General features: G+C 50.2%; 1 protein-coding gene, 1 long non-coding RNA gene and 2 other non-coding genes across 8 annotated transcripts in view; 2 read left to right on the top strand and 2 right to left on the bottom strand.

The window, feature by feature from the left end:
- The window catches only part of GPD2 (glycerol-3-phosphate dehydrogenase 2), a 57,686-nt gene extending 53,228 nt beyond the window's left edge, over window positions 1–4,458 (bottom strand). For all 4 annotated transcript variants that reach the window (XM_064661766.1, XM_064661762.1, XM_064661767.1 and 1 more), the window contains exon 1: window positions 4,375–4,458. The gene's annotated coding sequence lies outside the window, so the exon portion shown is untranslated. The remainder of the gene's footprint in view (window positions 1–4,374) is intronic.
- A 274-nt stretch (window positions 4,459–4,732) lies between these two features.
- Window positions 4,733–10,798, top strand: LOC135417502 (uncharacterized). Of its 2 annotated transcripts, XR_010432070.1 has the most exons (6): window positions 4,733–4,934; window positions 6,214–7,132; window positions 8,003–8,239; window positions 8,806–8,930; window positions 9,037–10,627; window positions 10,659–10,798. It is a non-coding gene; the product is annotated as an uncharacterized LOC135417502 (long non-coding RNA). The 2 variants fall into 2 exon arrangements; XR_010432069.1 differs by having other exon boundaries at window positions 9,037–10,798.
- A 269-nt stretch (window positions 10,799–11,067) lies between these two features.
- Window positions 11,068–11,138, top strand: TRNAG-GCC (transfer RNA glycine (anticodon GCC)). Its single transcript has one exon. It is a non-coding gene; the product is annotated as a tRNA-Gly (tRNA).
- Window positions 11,139–11,390: 252 nt separating this feature from the next.
- Window positions 11,391–11,462, bottom strand: TRNAA-CGC (transfer RNA alanine (anticodon CGC)). The gene has a single exon. It is a non-coding gene; the product is annotated as a tRNA-Ala (tRNA).
- Window positions 11,463–12,910: the final 1,448 nt, after the last annotated feature.

The raw sequence follows: 12,910 nt of genomic DNA, 5'->3' as shown, positions 1-12,910 counted from the left end.
CCTTCCCACGTTCCAGTGCAGGCAACCAGCTCAGCTCTCATGCCCAAAAGTGGTTGTAGCATTTGCCAGGCACAAAAATAAAGGAAAAACAAAGCAGAAAATAGGCATCCTATCCTCATTCCTCCTTTTAGTCCCACTGTTTCCAACTACTTCATCTGCCTTCTGTACTCAGACACCAAGATATTCCCACCCTTCACTAGATGATAGAACAACTGCTCTACACTCCCATCCTACCAGGAACAAACTTTTTTGGCTCCTCCTTCCACTGTTTGCATTTTTAACCTAACCACTTCTTTTTCTCCTGTTTCATTACCCTGCTACAAAAAAAAAAAAAAGTTTTACAAATGATGAGGGGAAAGGTTCGATGTGTAAATCCTACTTGGGATTTCAACAGCAACAGTCTTCCCAGAGAGAGCAGCAAGTTCCTGGGAATGAGGCAATACTACAGACAGGGATGGCTGTAATCCCAAGGACTGTACCTAAGGACTAACAGGAGTCCAAAGGAACACCAACGTCAACGAGTATTTGGAGCTTTCCCGCCATACAAACATCGCAATGTACTAATCAAGCTCTAGATAAAAGTATTTCAATTCCCTGCTGTCCTACTGGAAGGAGTGGGAAGCCTCATCTCCAGCCTGAGCACTGACTAATGTGTGCAGGATGATTTCCATACCTTTGTGTTCTTGTGCAAACGCTGTTTCAGCTTAAACAGTTCAAACAGTCATTTCTGCCTTCCCTGTTGGTGGGGAGGTTAATATCAGCCAGAAAATCCACCACACACAGTACAAACACCATAAGCCAATTACTGTAATTAGAAAGAAATGTTCTTGTTAGTGATAGCTAATTTATAGCTGTTCACCCTTTTTTTCTGATATTCCTCATTCCCCTCATTTTTAATGCAGATATTTGAATAGACAGTCTACCAGTTCAGCTTGATCCTAATGTTGGTTTTCCTTCCCCTCCCCAGTCAAACACTCAGGGAGCGAGGATTAGAACATAAGGTGTTTTGCTTATTACAAGACTGGACACAGACCTTCACATACAAACAGGAACCTGCTCAAAAAATAGCTACAAATTAGGTGATTATTTAGGTGTGGCAAGGAAGTAGCCTAGTTTTATATCCTGGGATAAAGATTGAGACCTGATAGCACATGTAAATCTAATCCTGGAGGAGGGGCCTGCATTCAGAATCACTCTGAAATCAGAATCACACTTGGTCTGTGAAACCCTTTGCCAAGCACAGAAAACAGCCCAGTCCCACCGAGTAGAGAACCATCACCACGGGCTCCATCCACAGGGTCCAGCTGGGACTTGGGGCCAGTTCACCTGGAAACCCCTTGGAGACAGCTGCATGTTTGCTTGGGACTCTGGCTCAGGGATGGTTATTTAGGGACAGGGAACGTTTCCAGAATCAATACTGTGATACTGTGGAAGAGATCTGATTACTAACTGTCTGTTTGTTACGTAATAAGAGCTGTTTCCTAAAGTAAAGCTTTCTGGCAGGAATGGGCTGCATCTACATCTCTAAGAGCTAATCAGTGGAGCCCCAAAGCCCAACAGCTGCTGCTGAAAACAGCCTCTGTGGTCTCTGTGCTCCGCATTGTTTACTCCCTGTAGCTCCAGTCTGCACCACAAACACTCAGGAAGCAGTGGAAGCATCTTCCACTTTTGTCCCATTTGCTTCAGCTTTGTTTTTCCAGCCTCTAATTTTTATTTCACAGAATCCCAGAATCATTTGAGTTGGAAAAGACCTCCCAGACCACTGAGTCCACCCTGTGCCCCATCCCCACCTCAACACCCAGCCCAGGGCACTGAGTGCCACAGGCAGTCATTCCTTGGACACCTCTGGGGACGGGGACTCCACCATCTCCCTGGGCAGCCCCTTCCAGTGCCTGACCATCCTTTCCAGGGAGAAATTCCTCCCAATGTCCAACCTGACCCTCCCCTGGCACAGCTGGAGGCCATTTCCTCTCACCCAGTCCCTTGTTCCCTGGGAGAAGAGCCCGACCTGTTCCTGTTTGCCCAGCTTGGCCGTGGTCTCCTACTGTCCCAAGCCCACCCAACAAGGCAGGGCCCAGAGGCTCCCAGGTGGGCGGTAGGAACAGGGACCAGCACCCTCCTGCTCAGACCCTGCGCTCCCCTCAGCCGCAGGAGCACACTCTCAATCACACAGTGACCTCTGGAAAAGCGCAGGTTCAAACTAGCAACCACAAGGCCAAGAACATACAGTAGATTAGTTAATCTACACACCTAGACTATCAGAGCTCTGGGTTAGACTGAGGACAGCACAGGCCATAAAAAGGGACAATGACTCCCCAGGTCCCATTGCCAGCACCAGGGTACGAGGAAGCTGTTGCTTAACTGAGCTACTTGGAAACACCAAGCCCTGTTTTGAAACCATCCACAACGAGTGGAAGGAGAAAGTCACAAACACAAACTGATGGCAGAAAAAGCACGTTTCTCTAAATATTTGCTAAAGCTTGCAGAGACTTGTGTGGAGACAAAGCAGGCAGCAGCAAGGAACCTGTAGGAGCTGTCCTTTGGGAAACTGCTCTGCATGAGTGGCCTCTGAACTGACCACAGCCAGCCAGCTCTCTGTGCTCCCATCAGTGACAGTCACCAGGAAGAAGTGGAGCTCTAGGGAAAACACTCCATTATGCAGCAAGGCCTAGCTCACAAAGTTATTATTACTGTGCTTCTGTGCCCACACATAATTAAGCAAAATGAAGTGTAAATCCACATATACACAACCAAAGTAACACCAGAAATTACATACAAGGTGTGTGCATAATTTTACATCAGAGATGTGTCTACTCAAAACTTCCATCCAACATCAGACTAAGAAAACTGCTAATTGTCTAACGTTAAAATTAATAATATCCTGGTGGTTGCTATTATAGAAGAGTCAACACTGGACTTTGCTTTAGCTATTAACGTGTAAAGATCCTGAAATATCAGACCAACTCTTTTACCAGCTAATTGGAGTCACTGCTCATCACTAAAAATTCCTGAGGAACTGTAACTATGAATAAGGGAGGAAAATAGAAGTGTAGAAATGAGCAGGGAAGAGAAGAAAGCACAACTATTTCCAAGTGGAGCAGAGCCCCCACTTCCAGCAGCAGGTGAGAGGAGCTGCTCCTGCTCACCTGTACTCCCTGTTTACAGTAAACAGCAGAGGAAGTTCAGCGGGCAATAAGTCTGCCTGGCTTAAACCGGAGCTCTCCACACAGACATTTACACCTTTTCCCACAGTATCAGGCTTACAAACGTTTACTGATAGCTTAGTAGAGATAACAACTCAAAAAAATCAGGCCTTGCTACACTCTCACCCAGACACGGTCCCACGAGTATGTTCAGTGCAAGTAGTAAGTTACTTTCATTTTCCAAAGTTCTGTGTAACTGCAGATATGCTATTTTTTTTGCCCAGAATTCACATTTTCCCACTAATAGATGCTGTGTCTATCCCCTCCATCCAAGAAAGAAAATACAGTGAAAGAGCTCTGCAACCCCCCTTATTTGTTATATATAGATACCTAGAGGTGCTCAGGCAGCTGTCCATGGACAGGGAGACTCTGGGCTGGGTCGCTGTCTGTGGGACATTCTCAGGGAGCACAGGGACCACACGCACACGGGACAGCTGCCAGGGGCTCTACACCACTTCCACAAAACTGCCACACACTCCTTTTTTTGGTCATTTCTTTTCCAACCGAAAGCTTAAATAAAACAGTGGGAGGAGGCTGGGAGCCCTTGGGAGTGAGAGCTGCTGTGTAAGATCATGGAACCACAGGATGGTTTGGGTTGGAAGGGATCTTAAAGCCCATCCAGTGCCACCCCCTGCCATGGGCAGGGACACCTTCCACCAGCCCAGGTGGCTCCAAGCCCCGTCCAACCTGGCCTTGGGCACTTCCAGGGATCCAGGGGCAGCCACAGCTTCTCTGGGCAACCTGTGCCAGGGCCTCCCCACCCGCAAACTGGGGAGGAATTTCTGCCCAACATCCCACCTACCCGCGCTGTTCTGTGAGCCTTACACACAGAATCATAAAACCCCGGACTGGTTTGGGTGGGAAGGGACCTTAAAGATGCTGCCGTCCCACGCCCTGCCACGGGCAGGGACACCTTTCCCTAGCCCAGGTTGCTCCAAGCCCCGTCCAGCCCGGCCTGGGCACTCCCCGGGCTGGGGCAGCTGCGGGGCCGGCAGGGTAGGGAGCGGAGCGGCGGCAGGAGGGATGCGGCTCCTCTGCACTCACAATAAAGGCACCCCGGGGCTTCCCCGCCTTCCACACGCGTGTCCGGGCCGGCCCCGCTCCCTCCATCCCCCCGCGCCACCCCCGCGGCTCCGGACCCCGCTCGGAAATACCCCCGAGAGCCACTTACCGCGGCAGCCCGCGGTGCCTGTGCGGGCGGCTCGGCGGCCGGCGGCAGCAGAAGTAGGGAGGGCGGCTCTCTGCTGCCCGCCCTCCGCCTGCAGCAGCCAGCCCGGCTCCCCCGAGCTCCGCCTCGAACACCGCGGGCACCTCCCCGCCCTGCCCTGCCCTGCCCTGCCCGGGGCCGCCGGTGCGGCCTGGCCCGCGGGGAGGGGCCCGGCGCGGCCTCCTCATCCCCGGCCTCGCGTGACGGGGGTCGCCGCCCATGGCGGCCCCTCCCCGGGCTGCGCGGGAGGCCGCGCCGGAGGCCTCGGGCCCACGCGTGGGGCCCGGCGCTGCCGCCCGCGCAGCTCCTCGTGGTCGGCAGCTGCCGGGGTGTCGCTTAAAGGCAGTAAACAACTGCAGGGGTTGGATTTCACGGGTTTTGCAAAGTCAGTGATATTCAGGCCACCGGTGATGGGAGCCGTGTTTATCCCAGGCACACAAGTGCTCTTAAAAGGGAGTAAGATCTCAAGTGGCAGCTAGAATTTTTAGATGTTCAGGCTTAGAACCCCTCAGCTGCAGAGAAAGGTTAGAAAATCCAAGGAAACTCACCAGAAAATGATCAGTTGGTGTTTGAGGTTATGGGTTTGGAGTATCATGTTTTGTTTGGGTTTGGGGTACCGTGTTTTGTTTGGGTTTTTGTTTGTTTCTTTGATTTTTTGTTTGTTTGTTTTTCTCTTTTTGAGAGATCGTGAGAAAGGAAGAAGAATTGGGGGGGGGGGGAAAGGGATTTGAATGCAATTTGTGGTGAATAATTGCAGCATGATCCAACACACACATGGTTCTACAAGTGAATGCCTACCCCATGTATGTGTTCTAACAAGTTCTGGGTGTGAATGCCTTCCCCATGTATGTGTCCTGATGTGGCACAAAATGTTATCATTTCATGCATTTCTAACAAATATTCAAAACTTGATCATAAGTTTGTTAGAACTGGGAAAATCTTCTGCCCTCCCACCCCTCAAGGGTGTTGTCTACCCACATGAGGCTGTGCTGTCAGTTTTAATTTATGGTCATTTCTTATTGACTCCAAACAAGGCAGTTTATTAGCACAAAATGTGTCTACGTTCTGTTTCCAAGTGAACATTTTCTGCACCCAGCACTGCTGTGTCTCATCAGCTCTTCTATACCAGCAAAATCTTGGAGGGAGTAGAAAATGAGAACGTTGTACTACTCTCCTCATAAAGAGAAATCCAGGAGTGAGTGAAAACTTTATAAGGATCACATTTCCCAAGCAATCTCACTTTCCAGGAGAGGTTGTCCACATGTTCACAGTGCTGCTACCAATGAACAGGGATGGGCTGTTCTCTCCTCCCTCCGTCAGGCTTCTGTTCAACTACTGCTGTCTTTTCATCTTAGTTACTTTTTACCTCTGTTTTTATCTTAGTTACTCATTGGCAAAGATTGGGCTTCACAAGTTTGCAAAGTGAAAGAATTTTACAAGGGTAAAAAAAAAAAAAGAGATGCCTGAAAATACCGCAAAATTCATCCCTCTTGACTCTGCTTTTTATTTAATGCCTAGATGAAAATATTACCTCCTGAGTCTCCGTGTGTGTGGCTGAGTCCCCGGGACACCTGCCAAGACACGAATTTTAGATGCCCGAAATCATGTGCTCAGCAGGTGTAAATTGTGTGCAGGGAGAGTTCACCTTTTGTCCTGAACCCCAGAGGCAGTTTCTCTTCATTAGCAAGGGAAGATGGGGAAGAAGATTATCCTCGTTTCCTGACTGCATGCCAAAGTTATGTATCATAAGGAGAAAATCTGTTCATACGTTCACAAATATGTTTGCTCCTAATCTGTCTTCAGGAAAGTGTCTTTGTGAGGAGCAGGGGGTGCTGATGATCGCAGGAGAGCTGAGGCGGAGGGACAGGAACGGATGCAGAATTTCTCTGCCGAGATTTTTTTCCAGTGGGATCCACGGTAGGTCCTCCCGTTGGAAAATAAAAGTACTTAGTCATGGCTGTGGTTAAACGCTGAGATTGTTCCCATCTCGGGCTGCGGGTGTCAGGTGTCAGTCGAAGTACAGCCCTGTGGCTTCCCATGGGATGCTCAGTTTGCCAATGAACCAGGAAGTGTTGCTGGTGTTTAATCGTTTCCCCGAGATGCAACAGATAAATCCATCCACTGTGTGTCTGAGAATGAGCAAGGGGCTCCTTTTTCTATTAAAACTGCAGAATGTGTTATCATCATAATCGTGTCTGATTGTTTGCTGTTCCATCAAGATCCCACATCAGGGCTGAGCCACAGAAACAAATGCAAAAATTGCAGTTTTAAAAGAATAAGGTCACGGGGCACGTTCCGTGTGGCAGAGCAAACACCATCATTAATTGGCCTCTCCCTGCAATGGCAGCACAGGCAGGGAACGGAAGGAAGGGATGTGGAGTATCTCTGGTTTTTGGGGCAAACAGCCGAACTAGATCTGATAGAAAATGTGAATTTCCTTGGTGAAAAAGAAAGACAATAGCTTTTAGAAAGCAGGGCTGCTTGGACTAGTCAAGAGTAGTTATTTTATCTTTAAACGTTTAAAGATCTTGGTTGTGGCAGGAAATATATATATAAAAAATCTATTAAATTTATTTCCTCTACATGTGCCAGAGTGAGAGATTATATTCAGCAAATGGACTGCAAAAGGCTCTTTGGAATTTGTGCTGTATTATTTTTTATTCTGAGACAATGACAGACCAAAACGAGTCCTGGTGAATATACACATCTGCTGTTTATCCAGGTATTTTCTCCATTGAATTGATTAGGAAAACCTTAGAAAAGCAGTTCAAAGATATACAATCACTTTGAAAACCCCAGCCTGATATCCCAGTGCATAATGAATAAAGAGAGGATTTCAGTCTCCTGTTCTCTTCCAGTGCTCATTTCCCTGGCATTGCCTGTCTGATGGTGTTCCTTTGGGACCATTTGGGTGAGATCTGGAATGAACATTTTCAGGGTGTCCGTGGTTTATAAGGAACTTGCACAGATTTCCAGCAACATCATCAGTGGTTGTGTTGGGGGAAATTATTTTAAATAACCATGTATATAATTGTCAATTTGGTTTTGGTGACCTTTAGTGATCCAGAACTGTTCCATTGGGAGAAAAGGGATATTGGAAAATCCCTGCGTTTCCCCTTGGCTGGTATCTGAAACAATCAGCATTCCTGGATGTGAATGGCTCCTCTCAGTGTCCAAAGCCCATGGATGGGATATCTCACCCCATCTTCCTTTAGCACCGTTTTTGACCACACCAGCCATCCTGCAGCTTCCCTGGAATTTCAGATCATACCTTTTCATCTACAGAAATACTTTTCCCTGCAGATTTAAATAATTAATTGGGACGTGCCTAGTGGGTCTTGAGCTAAACTTCAGGGAGGCAGCGGATACGTGTGACCAAGTGACCTTTTGCTGTCCTGCTCGTCCCCGCGCTCGCGCTGTGCTCAAAGGGACGCTGTCAAAATTGCTAGGCCTTAAAACTTTAACCCGCTCTGACAAGTTGTTCTACATTATAAGTCTTCCCTAAAAGATTACCACGATTGTTTTGTTTGTTTTGTTCCAACAATCTTTGCTGAAGGCTCCACAATACGGCTTCATTTGTCCTTTTGGGTAGGTGGATATTTTTAAATGCCCGGCTTATTCCGTGACCTGTTAAAATCAAGTTGATGTGCGTGTGCTCCACTCAGCGGAGAACTCGCTGGAGATGGAGCGATTCCTCTGCACTCTGGAAGAAGAGACAAGAGCACGCTCTGGAAGCCTTTATGAGGAGGCTTTCAGAAGCCATTTTGAAAAGCCAGTCGTTATCCTTCGGTGTTTGGAAGTCTGGACTGGACCTCCCAGGTGATATTAGGTATGTGTTAGTGAAGCATGGGTTGGTTGGTGTATGTCAGGGCACTTGGAGTTACTCCTCAGGCATAATTTCTAAGATCTCCACTGACAGAATCACAGGATCATTGAGGTTGGAAAAGGCCTCTATGGATCCCCCCTGTGCCCGATGCCCACCTTGTCCCCCAGCCCAGAGCACTGAGTGCCACGGCCAGGCCTTCCTGGGACACCTCCAGGGTGGGCACTCCAAACCTCCCTGGGCAGCCCCTGCCAAGGCCTGACCACCCTTTCCATGAGAAATTCCTCCTGATGTCCAACCTGAGCCTCCCCTGGCACAGCCTGAGGCCGTTCCCTCTCCTCCTGTCCCTTGTTCCCTGGGAGCAGAGCCTGACCCCCCCCGGCTCCCCCTCCTGTCAGGGGGTTGCAGAGCCAGAAGGTCCCCCCTGAGCCTCCTTTTCTCCAGGCTGAGCCCCCCCAGCTCCCTCAGCTGCTCTTTGTAGGACTTGCATGATTTAATACAGCTCCACTTGAGGTGGCTCAGAGCCAGCAGGTATATCTGTACCATCACACTTTCCCTGTTTTCTATCCAAGGATTGACACCACACCCGTTTTATGGCGGGCGGCTGCACAGCCTCCATCCCGCCGCGTGACACGGGAACTCATGTCCCTGTCGGCAGGGAGGAGGGAATGAGCCATATCCACTGGCCACACCCCAGGTGAGCCACACCCCAGGTGAGCCACACCCCAGGTGAGCCACACCTGCACTTTGAGGCTTGATTTGAGCTGTTTTACTGCTGCCTATCAACCTTGTTCCTATTGCAGCTGTACCAGCTGGACTGGGGTGTGCAAGGCTGCAGTGCCCTGCAGGTGCCCTGGAGCTGCAGCATCCTCCTTGGAGGCACACACTGGAGCACCTCCAGTGCTGGTGGTGACACAGGAAGCCCAGGAAGACACAGTGTCGAGCCTCAGCCAGAAGCATCAACATCAGAGATCATGGGGATTCTTAATCAACTGAACTGATCCTATGAATTTTTCACCAGTTCTGAGGCTCTGGACCACCCTATCCAATACTACAGGTCTCAGTTCTCTCCTCCGTGCATCACTCTCCTACTCACAGTGAGTTTTAAGGGAAGCCAAGTGTGACCCTGGGTCACTCAGCTTGGGAAAGGGTTTGCAGAGCATGTTCTAGAGTGACATTTGGTCCCCAGGGAGGCCTGTGGGTTGCCAAACTCCTCCTGGGTGATGGAGTTCCCTGCACTACGTCAGCCAACACCCCCAGATGTTCTGAGCAGATGCAAAACATGCTCTAATGGACATGAGGAACTCTTCTCTGAGTTACCAACTGCGAGTGCAAGCATGGGTTTCACTTCTGCTCTGGGAACAAGTGGGACTTGCCAGTAGTGCAAAGCGTGTCACTGTGGTGACCCCCTGTGCGGTAATTCTCTAAGGAGTGGCAGTTCCATGGAAACACCGTGTTCTGCTCTGCCCTGACCTGCCCCACAGAGCTGAGGGCACCTGGGGACATGGCTCAGTGGTGGCCTTGGCGGCGCCGGGAGTGAACCTTTGGACTGGGTGATATCAGAGGGCTTTTCCAACCTAACCCATCCTGTGATTCCGTGATTCCATGACTCTCTCTGAGGACACACTGCTGTTTCCCACGTGGCTGTGCACAGATGTTGCCAGGTGTCCCCTGCCAGCTGGGCCCTGGCACCTCAGCTCACCAGGAATGAGAGAAGGTGACAGAATAAAAGTAGAGGGAAACCAGTTGGTCAGTGCTTTCTGTTTACCTCCTCTTGGCTAACTGCTAGACACAGTAAATAGGGAATTAGGGGCTTCTCAATATGTGTATTTTTTTATGTAAGTGCTTGGGGATTTCTGGTCTTGGGCTTGTCTGGGAACACAGTTTTTCTAGGCTGACTGATGCAGTCATGAGCAATAACCTAAATTACAGTTTTTGCTTGAAGTTTTTATGATGTCACCTTCTGCTGGAGGAAGTTAAGAAGGGAAGGGAACTGTGAGGTATGGTTACATTGTGGTGTTCATGTGTGTCCACACAGGAAATTGGAACAGCACCTGTAGTGCCAGATTGCTGTTGGCTGAAGAAGAAAACACCTGCTTCCTCCTTTTCCAGAGGTGGTTGGTGGTCGGTGTTCCTCCTACCTGGGCCGTGTCCTCAAGCACAACTGTTCTTTTTGTACGTAAATCTTAATGTTCCCTTGACGTGAAACACTCGGTGCTGCTGTTCCTTGAACATTCCCCCAACTTATTCAAGGAATAACACTTGTTTATCCCTGAGAAGATACTAACAGAATGCTTAGGGGAAAAAACAAACAAACAAACAAACAAAGAAGTAGTTTTCAAAGAATATGCTGAGAAAAAAAAAGTTTTCAAAGAATATGCTGAGAAAAAAAAAGTTTTCAAAGAACGTGCTGAGAAAAAAAAAGTTTTCAAAGAATATGCTGAGAAAAAAGGGTTTCAAAGAATGCGCTGAGCAAAAAAGTTTTTGAAGAATATGCTGGGGAAAAAAAAGGTTTCAAACAATATGCTGAGAAATGATGCAATGAAATAAAAATGACTACTGAAATCTCATGTCTGTGAGGGATGAACGAGAGCAGGCTCTGTGGAGCGTGTGATGGGGACGTCATACACTTTTCTGGGGGGGTTGTAATCCTTTAGAGGAAAAACGTATAGCAGGCATTGCTAAATTTCTAACGCCCTTTTTCCCCGGGGAATAACGGCTCCGAAGTGCTGCCTGGGGACGTGGGGGCTGAAAAAGGGCGGAAAAGAGGCGGGAAGGGTCAAAAGCGCGGGGTGCGCTGGTTCAGGCAGGGGCGGGCGGGTCCCTCCGAGCGCGCATTGGTGGTTCAGTGGTAGAATTCTCGCCTGCCACGCGGGAGGCCCGGGTTCGATTCCCGGCCAATGCAACTCGTACTTTTGCGGGCGGGAGGAGCCGTCGCGTTTTTGGGGCCGCGGCGCTTTCGTTTTCCCCGCGGGGGGGTTCCCTCGGGCGGGAAGAGGATGGATGTCGGGATGGCCATCCCGGCGGCGCCCCTTCCCGCCCGAGGGAACCCCCCCCCGCGGGAGACCTGTCCCCGCGGCGGCCGCGCGGGGACGACGGGAAAAACAATAATTAAAGAAAAAAAAAAAAGAAGAAAAGGACAAGGAAAAGAAGCGCCTGGAGATGCCGGGGATTGAACCCGGGACCTCACACATGCGAAGCGCGCGCTCTACCACTGAGCTACATCCCCGGCCACGACGAGTTTTCGGCCCGGCGCGCTGATGTGGCCGCGGCTGGGCCCGGGCCCGCCCTTCCCGCCCTCCTCGTCCCCACACGACTCCCTCTGCCGGGAAGGGGAGCAGGGATCCCCCGGGAACGGGAACAGGGATCCCTCCAGGAGCAGCACTGTGTGCGGGGAAAGCTCGGGGCCTGGGGCAGCCCGGGCTGCTGAACCCCGCTCGGGGGTACCCAGCCGGGGTCGGGACTGGCAGGTTTAGAGCCCTGATACTGAACGGGAAAGAGCCACCCCCTCAAAAAAAAAAAAAAAAAAGCAACTTTCATGAGCTTTAGCAGGAGCTGCTCTCTGTTCAGGTTTATTTTCAGAACCATCTCCATCTCCGTGGTACTGCCGGTCTCCCTCAGTGTGCGCCTGAGGTATCCCACATGGTCATGGAGTCATGGAATGGTTTGGGTGGGAAAGGACCTTAAAACTCATCCAGTTCCTACCCCTGCCATGGTCAGGGACACCTTCCACCAGCCCAGGTTGCTCCAAGCCCCGTCCAACCTGGCCTTGGACACTTCCAGGGATCCAGGGGCAGCCACAGCTTCCCTGCCCAACCTGGGCCAGGGCCTCCCCACCCTCCCAGCCAGGAATTCCTTCCCAATATCCCATCTCTCCCTGTCCTCTGGCAGTGGGAAGCCATTCCCTGTGTCTTGTCCCTCCATGCCTTGTCCCCAGTCCCTCTCCAGCTCTCCTGCAGCCCCTTTAGGCCCTGGAAGGTGCTGTCAGGTCTCCCTGGAGCCTTCTCTTCTCCAGGGGAACCCCCCCAGCTCTCCCAGCCTGGCTCCAGAGCAGAGGGGCTCCAGTCCTGGAGCATCTCCGTGGCCTCCTCTGGACTGGCTCCAGATGTGCTGGATAATTCCAGAGTGTTTAATTTATACTCTCACAAGCAGCTGTATGGTCTCACAGAGCCGGGATGGGGAGGACCCTTCCCCACCCAGCCGACCCTCAGTGTGCCCCATTTTGACATCCATAACCTCAGTGACTCACGTTTTTTTGTCCTCTCAGAAAACAACATTTGCAGCTTCACTCTCTTCCAAGCAGATTTTAAGAAGCTGCTGTCTAGGAGTTCCTGAGTGTGCTTTCCCTGATTAACACACCAGCTCTGGGGTTTGTGTGTAAGCCTAGGCACAGGGCTCCTCACCAGGCCGAGCCAAGGGCGCCGAGCAGGTTAATACCAGCCCTGCAATAAAAACACAAAGCAATTTAAAACCTTCTCTTCAGGTTTTTCTCCTTTTGTTTACCTTCCTGTAGACTTCAGAATAGCCAAAAATGAATAATACTGATATTACTATGCCGTTATGGATTTCTTATATGTGATGGACAGTCACCCAATTGTGAAACATCCCGCTCAGGAGGTGGATCCAGGCAGAGCACATTCCGGCTGCTGAGAAGAGCAGCTCCACATCCAAAGCCTA

This window comes from Pseudopipra pipra, chromosome 7 (genome assembly GCF_036250125.1).
Source record: "Pseudopipra pipra isolate bDixPip1 chromosome 7, bDixPip1.hap1, whole genome shotgun sequence".
Lineage (NCBI taxonomy): Eukaryota > Metazoa > Chordata > Aves > Passeriformes > Pipridae > Pseudopipra > Pseudopipra pipra.
The sequence above is the reverse complement of the archived record's forward strand: the minus strand, read 5'-3'. Positions and strand labels throughout refer to the sequence as shown.